Genomic DNA, 16,083 nt, shown 5'->3' on the forward strand with positions numbered 1-16,083 from the left:
GCTGTTGTTCCGACAAATCAATCCAACATCCACTCGAGTCCAATTTACCCATACTCTCTTTCCATGCACGCTTTTCCTCCTCAGTCGCCTCTTTCTGAATCTCTTTCACACTTTCCACTGTGTCCTCACACATTCCAGACTCGGAAATCCATCTCGCAGACGTAGCAACATACATTCTACTCATCATATTTCTAGCTGTCTGTTTAGCGGTCTCATCAGCAAAAGCATTCCCACGACCAACATCATCCGTGATTGCTTTATGCGCACTGCATTTCACAATCGCAACTTCAGTCGGCAAGGTTAGAGATTCCAACAAGTCGTTAACTAGCTGACCATGTTGAATCTTAGTCCCATGGGACGTAATGAAACCTCTTTCTTTCCACAAACGGCCAAAACTATGGGCCACGCCAAATGCGTACTGACTATCTGTGAACACATTCACTCTCTTTCCCTTTGCTAAAACACACGCTCTCGTTAGAGCGATTAATTCGGCAGCTTGGGCAGAATTCTGACTCACTCTTGCAGTCTCCACAATTGTACTCAAAGTCGTTACTGCATAAGCAGCAGTCACATCACCATTCTCCAATTTAAAGCATGACCCATCAACATACAACGTGCCATCTGGATCTGACAACGGAGTGTCTTTTAAATCAATTCGTCCTTTTGTCTCCTCCTCGGTTCTGAAACAGCAATCATGGGGTTCGGAATCACTCGACTCTTGATTAGCCGGCAACAATGTTGCTGGATTCAATACATTGCATCTTTTGATCTGTATATGACTAGCTAACAATGTCAGCTCGTAGCCAGATAATCTAGCACTGGTAAGGTGTTGCGTCTTAGTTCGGTTCATGAGTGTATCCACAGCATGAGGAACCATGACCACTAGCATGTTATTCATCACCAAACCAGCAGATTGTCGAATGGAAGCCGCAGCTGCCGCTGTAGCTCTCAAACAACTAGGCAACGCTCTAGCTACCGGATCTAATGTTGATGAAAAATATGCACAAGGGCGTTGTTTATCACCAAATCTCTGTGTCAGAACACTCAACGCGCAACCTTCTCTCTCGTGAACATAGAGCGTGAATGGCTTACTGTAATCGGGTGTACCCAATACAAGAGCTGAACATAGTGCATTTCGTAACTCAGAAAAACTCTCCTGACATTCAGCAGACCATGGCACCGGACTCGGAACATTTTTCCCAGTCAAAGCTACCAATGGTTTTGCCAAAAGAGAAAAATTTGGGATCCACTGCCTACAGTAAGAGGTAATACCTAAAAAGGCACGTACTTCTCTCTGTGTGCGAGGAACACTCATCTGCGTAATTGCTTTTATTCTCTCTGGGGTCAACTTCCTTCCCTCCTTTGACAAGAGATGACCTAGGTAGGTCACTTCTTGGCAGCAGTATTGCATTTTCGAAGGTGACACCTTGTGATTCAAATTAGACAAATGATGCAATAACGAAATTGTAGCTGCTTTGCAAGTTTCCTTGTCATCGGCAGCCACCAGAAGGTCATCTACATACTGCACTAGAGCAGAACCTGGAGGAAGTACAAAAGAATCTAACTGACTTTTTAATGCCTGACTGTAAATGGATGGACTCTCACAATAGCCTTGTGGAGCACGTTTAAACCTGAAGCTTCGACCTCCTAGAGAGAAGCCGAAAATATCTCTGCTTTCCTCGGCTATCGGAATGCTGAAAAAGGCATTCTTCAAGTCGATAACTGAAAACCATGTAGCTGTGGCAGGAATCAACGTTAACAATGCAGTAATGTCTGGAACCACAGGGAACTGCGGAACCACAATTTTATTAACCTCTCTGAGATCGATAACAAACCTATATACTGGAGGCTTCGAAGGATCGGTACATTTCAAAATTGGTAATACAGGACTGTTACAGACATTTCCTCTAGTTTCTTCAACCACCCCTTGCTTAATCAAATCTTGCACAATCAATAAGAGTGCATGTTCACCTTCACTAGAGATTCTGTATTGAGGAATTCGTGGAAATTTGACATTTGCTTTCAAAGTGACTACATATGGTGGTATTTCCAAAAGGCCTACATCGTTAGGACCAGTCGCCCAAAGAGTATCAGGGAGAGAACGCAGCTCTGGCGGGAGTGCATCCATTGACAAGTACATCGGAGAGGTGATTTGTTTACCCAACGTAAGCTGTACTCCTTCCGGAGAACAGTACAATGTCGCATATAGGCGTTTTAACAAGTCTAAACCAAGCAGATTTTCATTACAACCTGTCGTCAAAATCAGGGGAGCTTTCAATTGACACGGTCCAACAGAAATAGACAAAGGACCAGATACAGGGTTGTAAACAGGGGCACCTGAAAAACCTACAGAAACATTTGTTAAGCCGGACAAAGGTGCGCCAGGGAGTTTCGCATGAATGATAGAACTTTTTGCGGCACCAGTATCCAACAGAAACGGTTCGACTACACCTGATGTTGCTACTGCGACATAAGGCCCACTCTGATCCACTGGAACTGATACTACTCCCTCTCTCTGTCCATGGCTGTCCTAGTACTCATTTTGTTGAAATCCCTCATCATTTTCACAATAGTCTTCAACATGATACTGTTGCGACCTATTCTGTTGAGCAGACTGTCCATTTTGTTGATCAAAGTGATTGGACGGGCGATCGTTCGTTTGTGGAGGCATAGCACCTCGTCCTCGACCTCTAGAATTTTGCACAAAACCACCACGACCTCTCTGAGCTGCTGCAGCGTTATTCTGCGCTAAGACTGGACACTCATTCTTATAATGACCCTCTTTCTTACAATACGCACATTGATTCCACTGGTATTGCGGTCTCTGAGAACCATAATCTGTCCTTTGATACGACCCTTGCTGTGCATTAGTCTGATTCATGCGAGGCGGATATGCCTGTTGCAGAAGAACCTTAGTCTTTAAATCTTTCGTTTTCTTATCTGATTTCTCTTTCTCCTCTTTATCCCTATTTTCATAATACTGTGCGGTTGCAAGTATTTGCGCAGTTGTAGAGACAGCCCACGCACTCTCGGAATCTTTCAATTTATTGCAGAGCTCTGGTAGCAGATTGTGTACAAATTTATCGACAAACAATCTCTGTCCTCCTTCTGTGCTCATATCCTGACCACTGTGATCTACAAAAGTCTCTTCGAACCTCGTGAAAAAGTCGGAGACACTTTCGTCTTTCTTCTGCCTGCATGCGGACAACTTGTCCCAGTTAACGCGCAATGCTGGCATCAGAGTCTTCATTAAGTCAATTATCCTACCTGGAAGATTAGCAATTAGAGGTTCGGGTTTGGAACCACCTATTTGCTGACCATCTGCTGCAATGATAGCTGCCCAATCACCACCTAGAGCAACTGGATGATTCTCTTTACGAATTTTAGCCCAAATTGGTTGCGGAACTACATTCCCAAATAACATGTCAATGTCCGCTAAATTCATTACACAAGTCTCAACTGTCTGCGCTAACTCCTTATAGTATCCGGCAGGATTCTTACGTGGATCTGGCAAGGCCTGTTTCACTGCTAACACTTCGGCTCGCTTCCACGGAATGTGTATCCACACTCTTTGGAATTGCGCCGGAGCGGCTACAATACCAAGGTTTGCATTAGCTTGCACAGCTTTACGCCAAATTGGTGGAACCTCCCTCATTGGATATTGGCGATTCTGCTTCGTACTACTCTTTTCTAAGTCCCTTGGTGAACGGAGTGATGGATCATTCCTATAACTTAAAATTAGTTCCATCGCTTCTTTTATATTTTGACCTACTATCATACCTGCAGCAAACTCTTTCTGGACCTTAATTAATTCTTCTAAATTCGAGTCAGAGTCATCTTCTTCTAACTCCTCTCGTAAAAGAGAGCACATCTCGTCGAACACATATCGTTGTGTTGGTTCATTCCACTGCATAAATGTTTCTAATACATCTCTAGTACTATATCTTCTACTCTTTGAAATCCATCTGAGAGCCGTGGAATCTAATATTCCCCGTTCCTCAGTACTTGGGAGCTGACTACGTCTCTGTACAGAGTCAGAAGTAGGAGTCTTAATTAAAGTTTTATAGAAGGGAGACAGAATATTAGAGACAGAATCAGTGATTCTTCGACGAACAGAAAGCGGAGTCATAATACTAGCAGATGTAGAGAACACAGTAGCAGTTGGAACAGATAGCACAGGGACAGTAGGAGTATCAGGTAAGGTAGCTTGTGAAACAGTAGGTGTAAGCGATACAGGTATAGGCAAAGAAGTCGGCAACCCAGGAAGAAGGGGTGCCGAAGGAACATTCACATTAACCACAGGAGGTACAGGAGCTTGATTCTGAGGGGCAGGAGCAGGAATACCAGGTTGTCCAGCAACCGGCAATTGAACATTCGGTACAGGCGGAGCCGTAGCACCCTGTGCATACGGTGGGGGTGACCGTAACAAGTAAGACAACAGAGGATCGTTTTCGGGGTCCTCTACTATCTTAGTTGTACTCGATGGCAAGGCAGGGTAGCACTTGTCTATCGCTAAATTACGCTCTCTAGTAGCTATTTCTATTGCCTTCTCAGACTCATTGACTTGCAGCTGTTTAGCCGCCTGTTCTAAAGTCAACTCTTGCTCTTTCTGTTCTTTCTTCAACCTTTTAATTTCTCTCTGTTTAGATTCTTTTCGCCAGTAACGGAAAGAATCAAACATTGCCGGCCGGGCTTTCTTTTTAAACAATTTCACTTCTAAATTGTCAAGGACTTCAGGTTCAAAACTACCATGCAGTGGCCAACTAAGGACACCGTCTTTTTCCGTATATCGGACCCACACCTCATTATAAGATATAGGACCCACACCGTGTTTACAATAAAGATCATATAGAGGAGTTCCAATCGGAGGAACCAGACATGAGTCCTCCAACCGGGAATCACTGTTGCAACCAAAACACGACAACATACAATTTTTCCGACTTACCATTTTGTAATCCGGAACACAGAACGAACAAACACAAACAAAAAATGTGCACTCGAACCAAGAGCTTAGGCCTACCAAAAGCGAACCAATGTATCGATACCCAAACTAAACCAATAGATTATCGTTACCAGAACAACCAGTGATAATCTTACGAAACCAAACCAAACCAAGAACTAAAAGGATTTTAACAACCCTTACGAAGTAACCAACTAGCAACCACTAAATACTTAACTGAGGCACTGAAGACGTCACCAAGGAGAAACCCGCCACGTCTCGCCGTACTAAGGACTGCACCTCGGGTCCAAGACAGGGCGACGGTCAAGGCAACGGACCACTGCAGCCGTCCTGAACGGGAACCCTCGTGGAAGAGAACGTCGGGCCACTTTTGCGATATGCCGGGATCGATGAAGTGGGGCGCCTCCCTCAGGACTCTTCACACGAAGCTTCTCGAACTCTTCAGGCTTTTGGACCGGTACCGAATGATGTCGCCCCACATTGGGCGCCAATTGGAGTTCTGGACTTTTTGGTTCCGTCCAGAGGTGTCAGGGATAACACCCGAAGACCCCGGAGTTCTACCTGTCTCGGTGCACAAATAAACAGAAACACGGGCTTCTCGATGGTGGCGTCAAAGACCAAAGGTTTATTACTGCAGGGACACAGAAGTCACAGAAACTACACACGGGCAGTATCCAGGAGCCTGTTCGATTTGTACAAGAAGGGTTGCTTCTTATATACGAAATATTAGCCTTCAGGCGAATTCTTCACAATGTTAGTACATTCCCAAACCTTTGTGCCTTAAACAATAAATATTTGGCATTGCACAGGAATCGTCGATAATATCTGATGTCAAACATTACGAAGGGGGGTTCCCACTATTCCATCACAATCCCATGTCAACATTTCATTCAAGAGCCGGACCGCCTCATCGTAAATTTCGTTACCTCCCCCTAATAAAGGCCCAGAAGGAAAGGAGCAGAGACAGGTGCAGAAGATAGAAAAGCAGGATAAGAGATGTTTGTGGGTCGTAAATGGGCAAGGCTACCAGCTTCGGCCGCCTAATCATGATCAGGCCAACGAACACGAGAACCAGTATAGCAGGACTGGCCTCAGGCAGAGGAGGCAGCCTTTGTCGAGTCATGCAGCCACGGCATGTTCTGTTCTAAAGTGCACGTGTCACTAGAGAGGTGAATTTCCGGCTAAGCCTACGTGTCCTTAATCGAAATGAATTAATCAGAGGTCATTGCGTGTCCATTGTCTATGTGAGGGCAAGAAACACAAAATGGCTGCCATGATCTAAGATGGATGCCATGGGTAGATCAGAAATGTGTTTGTAACAGGAGTACTCTTGCTTGTAGCATAGCGAAAACACCAGGATATGCTAAATGGATCATTTGCGGTTCGCTGATACCAAAATTATGTATTTACGACAATGTTGAAAACACGGGTTCAAATCGTCACGGAACCTCACTACGTCTAGGCACAGGTGAGCTTTGAGGAGTCCTCTTTTGTTCCCTTTGTTCCCATCTTTCTAAATCCCATGCTCTTCCATCTTCCCTAGGAGTATGGTGGAACAGTGTTCTATTTCCCACCATCCCATTCTGTCTCTTCGGCTCTGCCTCTCTAGACACATGATAGGATCCCCCGTTACGTTCTAAGTCACCGCAATTCCCTTGCTGTCTGGTGTCACTCAGTAAACGATAAGGTCCCTCACAGCTCTCCGTGTTCCCGCGATCCCGTCCGTGATCACTGGATACATGGTGAGACCCTTCACGACTCTCCATATTCCCACGACTCCAATGTTGCACATTTTCGCCCGGTGTATGGTGAGTGCACCTGTAACTATTCCTGTACTCCTGTGTCCTTCAGTCTCCCTCACTGAGGATGGGGCGAGGCACCCCCCCACATCCTATACTCTTGTCTTCACACGTTTGTCTATTGCCACCGGTGGTATGGCAGGTATCGCCTCTGCTTTCCTGACTCTTTCCGTCCCACTCCGGACTGCTTTCGCCAGCCCCGCAGTGAGAGAGTATCCTGTTATCTTGGCCTCTCCATTCAGCTTCTGTTTCTATTCTTTTATTCTGAGTTTCTACGGCCGCATCCCATTCTTTCAAATACTCCCTTAACTCCTTAAAGGATTTCGGTCGTGGTCCCCTCAGATCCATCAGTCCTCTCTGACCCCCCTGCTCTATTAAGGGATCCGTTACTGAATCCAATGGGGTACTCTGACCCCTTGGTCCTAGCAACTGCCTTTGGGAATTAATCGTATTGTTCCTACTTTCCATCTCTGCTCTTTCCCTGTCCCAACGTGCCTGTTCCTCCTCCTGTGCTCTCTCTGGGTTGTAGATTGACACTACAGGACCTATGGTAACAGGTACTTGTAGAGCATCCGGCAGTTGATACGACCTTGCACACTCCGTTTCCGGCACCTCCTGTACCACAAACCTTCCGACTACTCTCTGTACTGGACTAGGTTGAGGTATCTCCTCGCCTTTCTTAGGTTCTCAATCCGATATGGGGAGCGGTCTATATTCCCCCTTCCCAGCCCCGTCCCCCTGCTGTAGTTCGGGACGTTCGGCCTCTCTATTGTACGGAGGTGGTCTGTCTAATAATAACCTATCTATCAGACTATCATCCGTCTCGCTCTCATCATCCTCCTCTGGAGGCTTCTTTTCTCCTGTGACTTCTATCACTGGGTACAGTTTATCTGCCTCTATTCTCTGCACCCTCCACTTTTTAGCTTCATCATCCCATTTAGCATCCTGCACTGCTCTTACCGATCGTCTCACTCTTTCTTGGCGCCTGTTCAGTCTGCGGTCGTACGCGCCCTGAACCATGCATTGAGGGCTTCGAACTGTGTTGGCCTGGGTAGAGGTCTCGTTGCGAGCATTACTGCTTTCAGCTGATTCAATGCTTCTAACCTAAACGTCCCGTATCTCGGGAACGTCAGTTCCTCATTTCCCTCTGTTATCTTGCTCCACTCGGAGATCCACAGTATGGTGTGTAACCCAACATTCACAGCCATATAATGAGCTGGTGTACCCTCTGGCGGGGCCTCTTCCCCAGCGTACGAATTTCCCCTGTCTCTCTTAAAGATCGCCCTTAGACATTTAAAGCACTTCATTTTCAAGCCTCTATGATTTCCTTAATTTCTCTTCCTTATTTACTTCACGATGGCGAACCACCAATCTCTGCGCGGCTCTCGCTGACCAGCCTATCCCAGCGCGGCTCTACACCAACCAGCCTATCCCAGCGCGGCTCGCTCTGACGTCACTCGTCCCCTTTGCAGCAGTTCCCCTCCTTTCTCAGCTCGTCTCCCGGTCTTGCATGCGTCCCATTCATACACCGAAAAATGACTACTTCCGACCAAGCGATCACTTTTCCTGACTGTACGTCCACAGTCTAACTGTAATTGTCACCTCACCTGACGAGACGTCTTTCACTACCGTTCAGACGCTCGCCTTAACTGATAGGTTACTTACACACAGTAAACGTCCGACCAGCGTCCGTTACTCATACACTCACTCTTACGTTCCCCCTATCACGGTCCTGCGGGCGATCAATGGTACCTCATGACCCCCTTTACAATCGTAGACAATTACTCTGGATGTCCGATACACCCGAACCACTTAAGCCCTTCTCTGGACTTAAGATTTTCACCGGTTGCGCGCGCTCACAACCGTCTCACAATCACACTACAGGCATTCAACTCCGCTTGACATTACAACACAGGTACAACACAAAACACCGCAATCTGGCAACGCATGACCCTTATACTCACTCTCGACCGACTCTGCTGCTTTTTCTCTCTCGCACCATCAGCACCTTCTTCGGCAGGTAGCTCTTCTTCTGGTCGTCGATGACTAGGGGCCTTGGGGTAATCTAGACCTAACCTAGGTCGCCTTCCTCAGGAAGCCAACCATCTTTCTCTGCTACCAACTGCGGGAATGAGATTTTGATCGATTATCTGATCACCCTGATACCTATCTCACTTAAGTCCCTTTTTGGATCGATTATTGACTGTCATTGAGTAAAAGGCAAACCCACATAGGTTAAATCAACCCCATAGACTGACGCAACTTCTAAAGAACCACTTACGACTGGAAAGGTTTAAAAGGTTTATTATAAAACCAAAATCAGTTGCAAATACAAACACCTCAATATAGGATTCAACAGGTATACAGGTATTAGAAGGAACATGAACTCTCTAAGAAACCTTAATCGACAGAAGAAAACAATCAAAACCAATTCAAAAATCAATAAGTTGAATATCATTGACACAAGGTGAATCTGAAGCGTCATTTACAGAAAGAAATGAAACAGGTTAAACTGTCCCTACACTATGCTAGATGACATCCCTACTTAGCAAGTTCTTTACCTAAAAAAGGTGTCAGCAGTTGGACTTCCGAAGAAGCTCAAACTCTCTTAGTTTCAGATGGAAACCTATGTTGCATAGCAGTACCCTCTCTGCCTACCCATCCGCTCTCTAAGGGACCTCAGGCCATCTGCTCTGCCTTCTCCCCGGGGTGCTGTCCCTAATACAAAATCACAATATGGGTGGATCGCCCCTTTGAGACGCCCACCACGTATGCATTTCACGTGGTCTTGCTTCTGGTTTTTCCATAGTTTCGTTTCTTTGTCTTCTGTTAAGTTGACCTTGCTTCCCAGGCGCAGTCTCCATCGTGCTGGTACCCCCATGACATTCCGGTCGACTCCTCCGGACCAGAGCCTATCTCCTCAAACAGAGCTCTATTCATCCAGCCTTTGATTGGTACCCCCCTCGCACCTGCAAACAGACACTTCGAAACAGGGCCCCAAATTCCAGGCTCCCCTTATCTGACTGGGCCATAAAACTTCGACCAGCATTGTCAATTTATTTTAACGAGGCTTTTGACTTTTAGCTCACACGTGCAGATCAAAGCTAACCCACTATCTCTGCAAGCCCACTAAATTATATGCAGTGGACTGCACTCGGTGAACTCTTATTTCTTCAGTTTAAAATAATATGTTACCACACCACACTAAAGTTATACAGTATACTTCTATAAAATATTGCCTATAACACACATATATGTAAGTAAGCAAATCATTGATTATAATGAACCCATGTCGTATAAAAGATGCAATGTTACATTTCGTTCTTATACAGTGCCACGTGGTCTGCACGTTTCTTCATTTTACATTTTATCTCTTTCTTAGCTTAGTAGCTGCATACATGGAATCTGTTTAACGCTTCTAATGTTCCTAAACATTTTCACACATTTCTACATGAACCCAGACGCTATACGGGTTTTTCTAATTCTACTTAACACTCTAGAGTAAATACAGATACATTTCTCACTCCTTAGGTTACATAAGCTAACTTTACGCCACAGGCTTGTAAATATGATGCAGACATAATTTTCATTCAAATTGCGCTCTCTCACCCGCAAGGGTCTCAAGGTGCTTGTACGAATACCGGAGATTAAGCAAGCTATTGCCCAGAGTTGCAGAGTGGGACTCCATGATTGGAATAGGCACCGAGGCGAGAATTAGCAGGTCCGTGGAATTTTGAGCCCAAGACCCGCCGAGGCGGGGAATTGAACCCTGGTCCCGGGCTAGACCTCTGCACCAGGGTCTGCCACCCTAATCATTGACCCACACTTCTCTACGTCATGTTGTATGATTTTGAGATCTCCATCCATCAGGTGTGTACAGTTGTTTGGATGTTGTAGACAGTGTATGGCAGCAGCAAGGCCTGGGCGCTGCCCTACGGCAAAACAATAAACGAGGCCCCTAGTATGGTAATGGTTCATGTCAGTTCACGTGAAAGTAAAATGAGTGTAGTCCTACTAAATATCATTGTAGTGTGCAGTATGTATGGATTGCTGCTCCAAAGGAATTTCATATTTTTCATTAAGTTGAGTAGTCAGTGTCCATTGCTCGGCTATACAGATTGGTTTTCAGGCAACATAATTTGTCAGCTAAATAGTAACTGTGTGATGCTGGGAATGTGTGGATGTGGCATGATTACGCTAGCCTTAGCAAATTGATATTCTCTAATGCATGTTGGTGTGGTGTGAGAGGTGTAATTGAGTTAGCACTTTGTCAACTGCATGGCATGAGGGGGACTAGATATCTGCTGCCAATGTTCTGTTCGAGAAAGACTAAAGAACAGTATAATTGAAATGGTGTTCTGTAGTCAAAGGCAGCAGCGGCGGGGTGAGGAGAGCGACCCTTGACCTTCCAGGTAGGTCGCTCCCCCTCGCTGCAGCTCCACCTGCGCTTGTGCCCACATCTTGGTCTGTTTTCTGCCCATTCCTGGGCACTGCTCTTTCCCCCCAATGCCCACTGCTCATTTCCCGCCGCTGCTGCCCCTGCAGCCCGCACCCGGCACCCATTCGCAGTCCCCTGCCTCCCACCTCTCAGCTGCTCCTCCCTCCCCGCTCCCTTTCAAATAGCTGCAGGTGCGCGGCCGCGCAGCGGACGCACGTGGCAGGTGCGCCGCTGGTGCGCCTAAGGCAAGCCTGTCTGCACCCGTCCGCGACTGGACTGAACCCCGTGACCCCGCGAACGCCACAACACCAGACTCCACTACGACGCCAGCCGCCTCCATGCACTCAACGCCGGCCGAAACCACAACTGCTTCCAGGCCACCCCGAAATGGACCCACAGACCCTTCTCCTGCCACACCTGCAGCTTCACCTGTGAAAGAACCACCAAACCTCCAAGGACTGGACCCAATCTCCTCCGCTGCATACTCCTCAACACCCACTCCGCTCGCAAACATGCCATTGAGCTCTGGGATCTGTTCGACACCTCCGCCCAAGACGTGGCCTTCCTGACTGAGACCTGGTGGAACAACTCCTCTGTGCCCGACATCGCCATAGCCATCCCGGACAGCTACAAAATCACCCGCAGGGATAGCGCCAATGGAACCAGAGGAGGAATAGACATCGTCCACAAGTCTATCCTCAAGGTCGCCACCCACGCAGATGACACACTCCACATCGCCGAACACCTGCACTTCCGGATCCACACCGACCCCAACACCACCCTGAGAGGAACTCTCATCTACAGACCCAACTGACCCCAGGCTCAGTTCAGCGATGCCATCGCCAACCTCACCAGCACCCACGCACTCGCCTCCACGGACTACATCCTCCTCGGGGACCTGAACTGCTACCTCGAGAACAACAACAATGCCAACTCCGCCACCCTGATCGACAACCTCGCCAACCTCAGCATTAAACAACTCATCACCGTACCCACCCACGCCGCCGGCCACATGCTGGACCCCGTCTTCTCCACAGACACCCACGTCACCTTCGACCACACCACCGAACTCCACTGGACCGACCACCAGTGCATTAATTTCACCTTCAAGAAAACAACCACGCACCACTGCACCCAACAGCTGGCTGGCCGCTGCTGGAGCAAAGTCACCGAAGACCGGCTGATCACCACCCTCACCCAGAACCCATCCACCGATCCCACCTACCCAGACGCCGCAGCCCGCAACCTCAGGCAGTGGATGGAAGACTGCGCCAACACCCTCGCCCCACTCAAGAAACCCTCCAACAGCCACGCCAGCAAGAGAGCCACCTGGTACGCCGACGAGCTCCAGACCTCCAAAGGCACATGCCGGAAACTGGAGAAAATATGGCTCCACAAACGCACACCGGACAACCACGCAGCCCACAAGGACGCCACCCACAGACATCACCACCTCATCAGATTAGCCAAAAGATCCTCTTTTAAAGACCGCTTGGACAACAACGCACATGACAGCTAAGGGCTCTTCAGCATCGTAAAGGAACTCTCCAACCCCAGAGCAAGCACCAACGCCAATGACATCCTGCCCTCACAAGAACTGTGCGACTCACCAGCCATCTACTTCCACCACAAGATCGCTGACATCCATGACAGCTTTAACACCACAACCACCCGACTACGCCAGACTCCACCTCCCCTGCGAACACCACCAGCACCATCCGCCTGACCTCCTGGTCCAATGTCAACAACGACGAGACACGCATGGTCATGAACTCCATCCACTCAGGATCTCCATCAGACCCGTGCCCACACCACGTATTCAACAAAGCAGACGCAGCCATTGCACCCCAACTACGGAAGGTCATCAACATCTCCTTCGAAACAGAGACATTCCTGGAAAGCTGGAAGCACGCCGAAATCAACGCCCTCCTCAAGAAGCCCAAGGCGGACCCCAAGGACCTCAAGAACTTCAGACCCATCTCCCTGCTCCCGTTCCCGGCAAAGGGCATTGAGAAAATCATCAACAGGCATTTGGCCACCTGGAAGACAACAACATCTTGGACCAATCCCAGTCCGGATTCAGACAAAACCACAGCACGTAGACAGCCCTCATCGCCATCACAGACGACATCAGGCGCCAACTAGACAACAGCAAAACATCAGCCCTCATCCTCCTGGACCTGTCGGCCACCTTCGACATGGTCTGCCATCGCACTCTAAAGACACGCCTCCTAGAAGCCAGAAAGGTCCTTGACTGGACCACGTCCTTCCTCCCTGGCAGAACCCAGTGAATCTGCCTCCCACCCTTCCGATCTGAAGCCACCAACATCATCTGCGGCGTCCCCCAGGGCTCATCCCTCAGCCCAACGCTGTTCAGCATCTACATGGCCCCCCTCGCACAAGTGGCCCACCAGCACAACCTCAACATCATCTCCTATGCTGATGACACCCAGCTCATCCTCTCCCTCACCAAGGACCCACACACTGCCAAAACCAACCTCCATGAGGGAATGAGGCCGTTGCCGACTAGATGAGGAGCAACTGTCTGAAGCTAAACTCGGACAAGACGGAGGTACTCATCCTCGGACCCACCCCCTCAGCCTGGGATGACTCCTGATGGCCGACCACACTGGGAACAGCACCAACCCTCACTGACAATGCACACAACCTAGGATTCATCTTTGACTCCTCCCACTCCATGGCTAAGCAGGTCAATGCCATCTCCTCCTCCTGCTACAACACGCTCCACAGGATCTACAAGTGGATCCCGACCGAAACAAGAAGAACGGTGACACAGGCCCTTGTCAGCAGCAGACTGGACTACGGCAACGCACTCTATGCAGGAATCCCAGCCAAACACCTACGATGAATACAACGTACCCAAAATGCCTCCGCCCGACTGATCGTCAACGTCCCCCGCCGCAGTCACATCACCCCCCACCAGAGAGACCTACACTGGCTCCCCGTCGACAAGAGGATCACCTTCAAGCTCCTCACCCCTGCACACAAAGCACTCCACAACGCCGGAGCAGCCTTCCTGAACAGCATACTCAGCTTCTAAACCCCCAACCGCCAGCTCCGGTCTGCCAGCCTCACCCTCCCCGCTGTCCCCCGCATCCAACGAACGACCTCCGGTGGCAGATCCTTCTCCTGCCTTGCCTAAAGCATACCCAAGACCTACTCTCCTTCAGAAGACTCCTCAAGACCTGGCACTTCGAGCAGTAGCAGCACCCACTCCCCTAAGCGCCTTGAGACCCTCATGGGTAAGTTGAGCGCTCTACAAGTATTCTGATTGATTGATTTGCTTTAGATAAAAATACTTAATTTTTCTAAACTGGTGTGGTGTCCATTTGTGAGGTTTTCACTCTGTTACTGTGTGTTTTGAGGACAAATACTTTACTCAATGCCTTTGGGATAAGCCTGTCTTCTTGTGCTAAGCTACCAAGGGGGTGAGCAGTGGTTATTTTAAGTGTGTAGCTCCCCTACCATGAAAAAAAAGAGCAAGGGTCCCTGCTGGACAAAGGTGCATACATTTGCCAGTTACAGATACCTATTTCTAACAGTGGTGGTCAAGGTTCAGGCTTAAACTTGTATTTGTACTTGACCCACAGTGATTGTGTACATCATTCATGCAGTGCAGACCCTACGCAACAACATAGCATCTTTTTGGTTCTATATTTGATTGACCCTTGAAGTATCCACGCACCATGTCTCTAAATCTAAAACCAGCAAGTGATATTGCAAAATTGGAGTTTGATATTGGAATTTTGCTTACATACAAAGTGGATCAACTCAGACAAAAGCTTTGGATGCCCCCTGGGGAGTGCCTCCATGAAAGAGAAGCTGCAGAGAGGCATTGAGTGCCTGGCAGGAGGCTAGAGAATGTGGGGGGACAGGATAGGCAGTTGTGGATATGGATTTGCCAGAAGGGGGGTTTGTGTCCCAGGATTTGCCTATAGGAAGAGCAGCCTCTGTGGCTGACAACAGTGTGGCTTCTAGAAATGTGTCTCCAGAAGAAATGGAGGCAAGGCAGAGGGTCAGGAACAATAAGTTGGAGGTTTTGAAACTCCAGATGAAGAAACTAGAAATTGAAAATTGAGAAATTGAGCGTGTGCCTTGGAAGAATATAAATTGCTTTTGTCCCATGAGTTGAGCATGAGGGAACAGGACATTAAGGCCAAGCAGGCAGAGTCTAGTTTAAATGGTGGCAGAGTACAGGCAGTGCAGTCTTGGAGATTGCCTGCATTCCTAAAGATCTAGTGCAAAACATCCAGAAGGGGGAAGATATTTATGCTTGGTTTGCATTCTATGAGGCAGCACTCTGCATGAATGAGGTCCCTGAGAAACATTGGCCTGTGAAAACACTTTGAGGCCAATGGGAGGAACACCCTGACACTCTCACCTATCCCCCTTTAAAAGCGTAAGCCCAAAACTTGGGTGGTATGTGTGAACTTGTTTTGCAGAGCAGTGGATGGTTGGATAAAGGGCAGCAAGGTAACTGACTACAAGTGGCTGTATAGTTTAATTGGATTGAAGCACTTGTCTAGTCTTTGTGTTCCAGAGCTGCACCAGCATCTGATGGATAGTAAGCTGACTGACTCTAGGAAGCTTGCTCAGGAGGTGGACCGCTGGATGAGTACCAATGTCCACAAGTGGTATGTGGGAAACCCAGCCAAGGGTGGGCAGGGTCCCCAGCAGAAGAGTGGGGGTACAAGGGTAACCAAAAGGAGCTATCTAAAAGGCCCCAAAATAGTTCTCAGGGTAAAGATTCCCAACCCCCCCCCCTCCCAGTGTCAAGATGCCATGGCCTCCTAGAGGTGAGCCAGGCGATAAGGGTTTTTGCACGTGTTTTGTATGTTGTCAGGAGGTTCACATGCAAGGGGATT

The sequence above is a fragment of the Lissotriton vulgaris genome, chromosome 3_2 (genome assembly GCF_964263255.1).
Source record: "Lissotriton vulgaris chromosome 3_2, aLisVul1.2, whole genome shotgun sequence".
Taxonomy (NCBI): Eukaryota; Metazoa; Chordata; class Amphibia; order Caudata; family Salamandridae; genus Lissotriton; species Lissotriton vulgaris.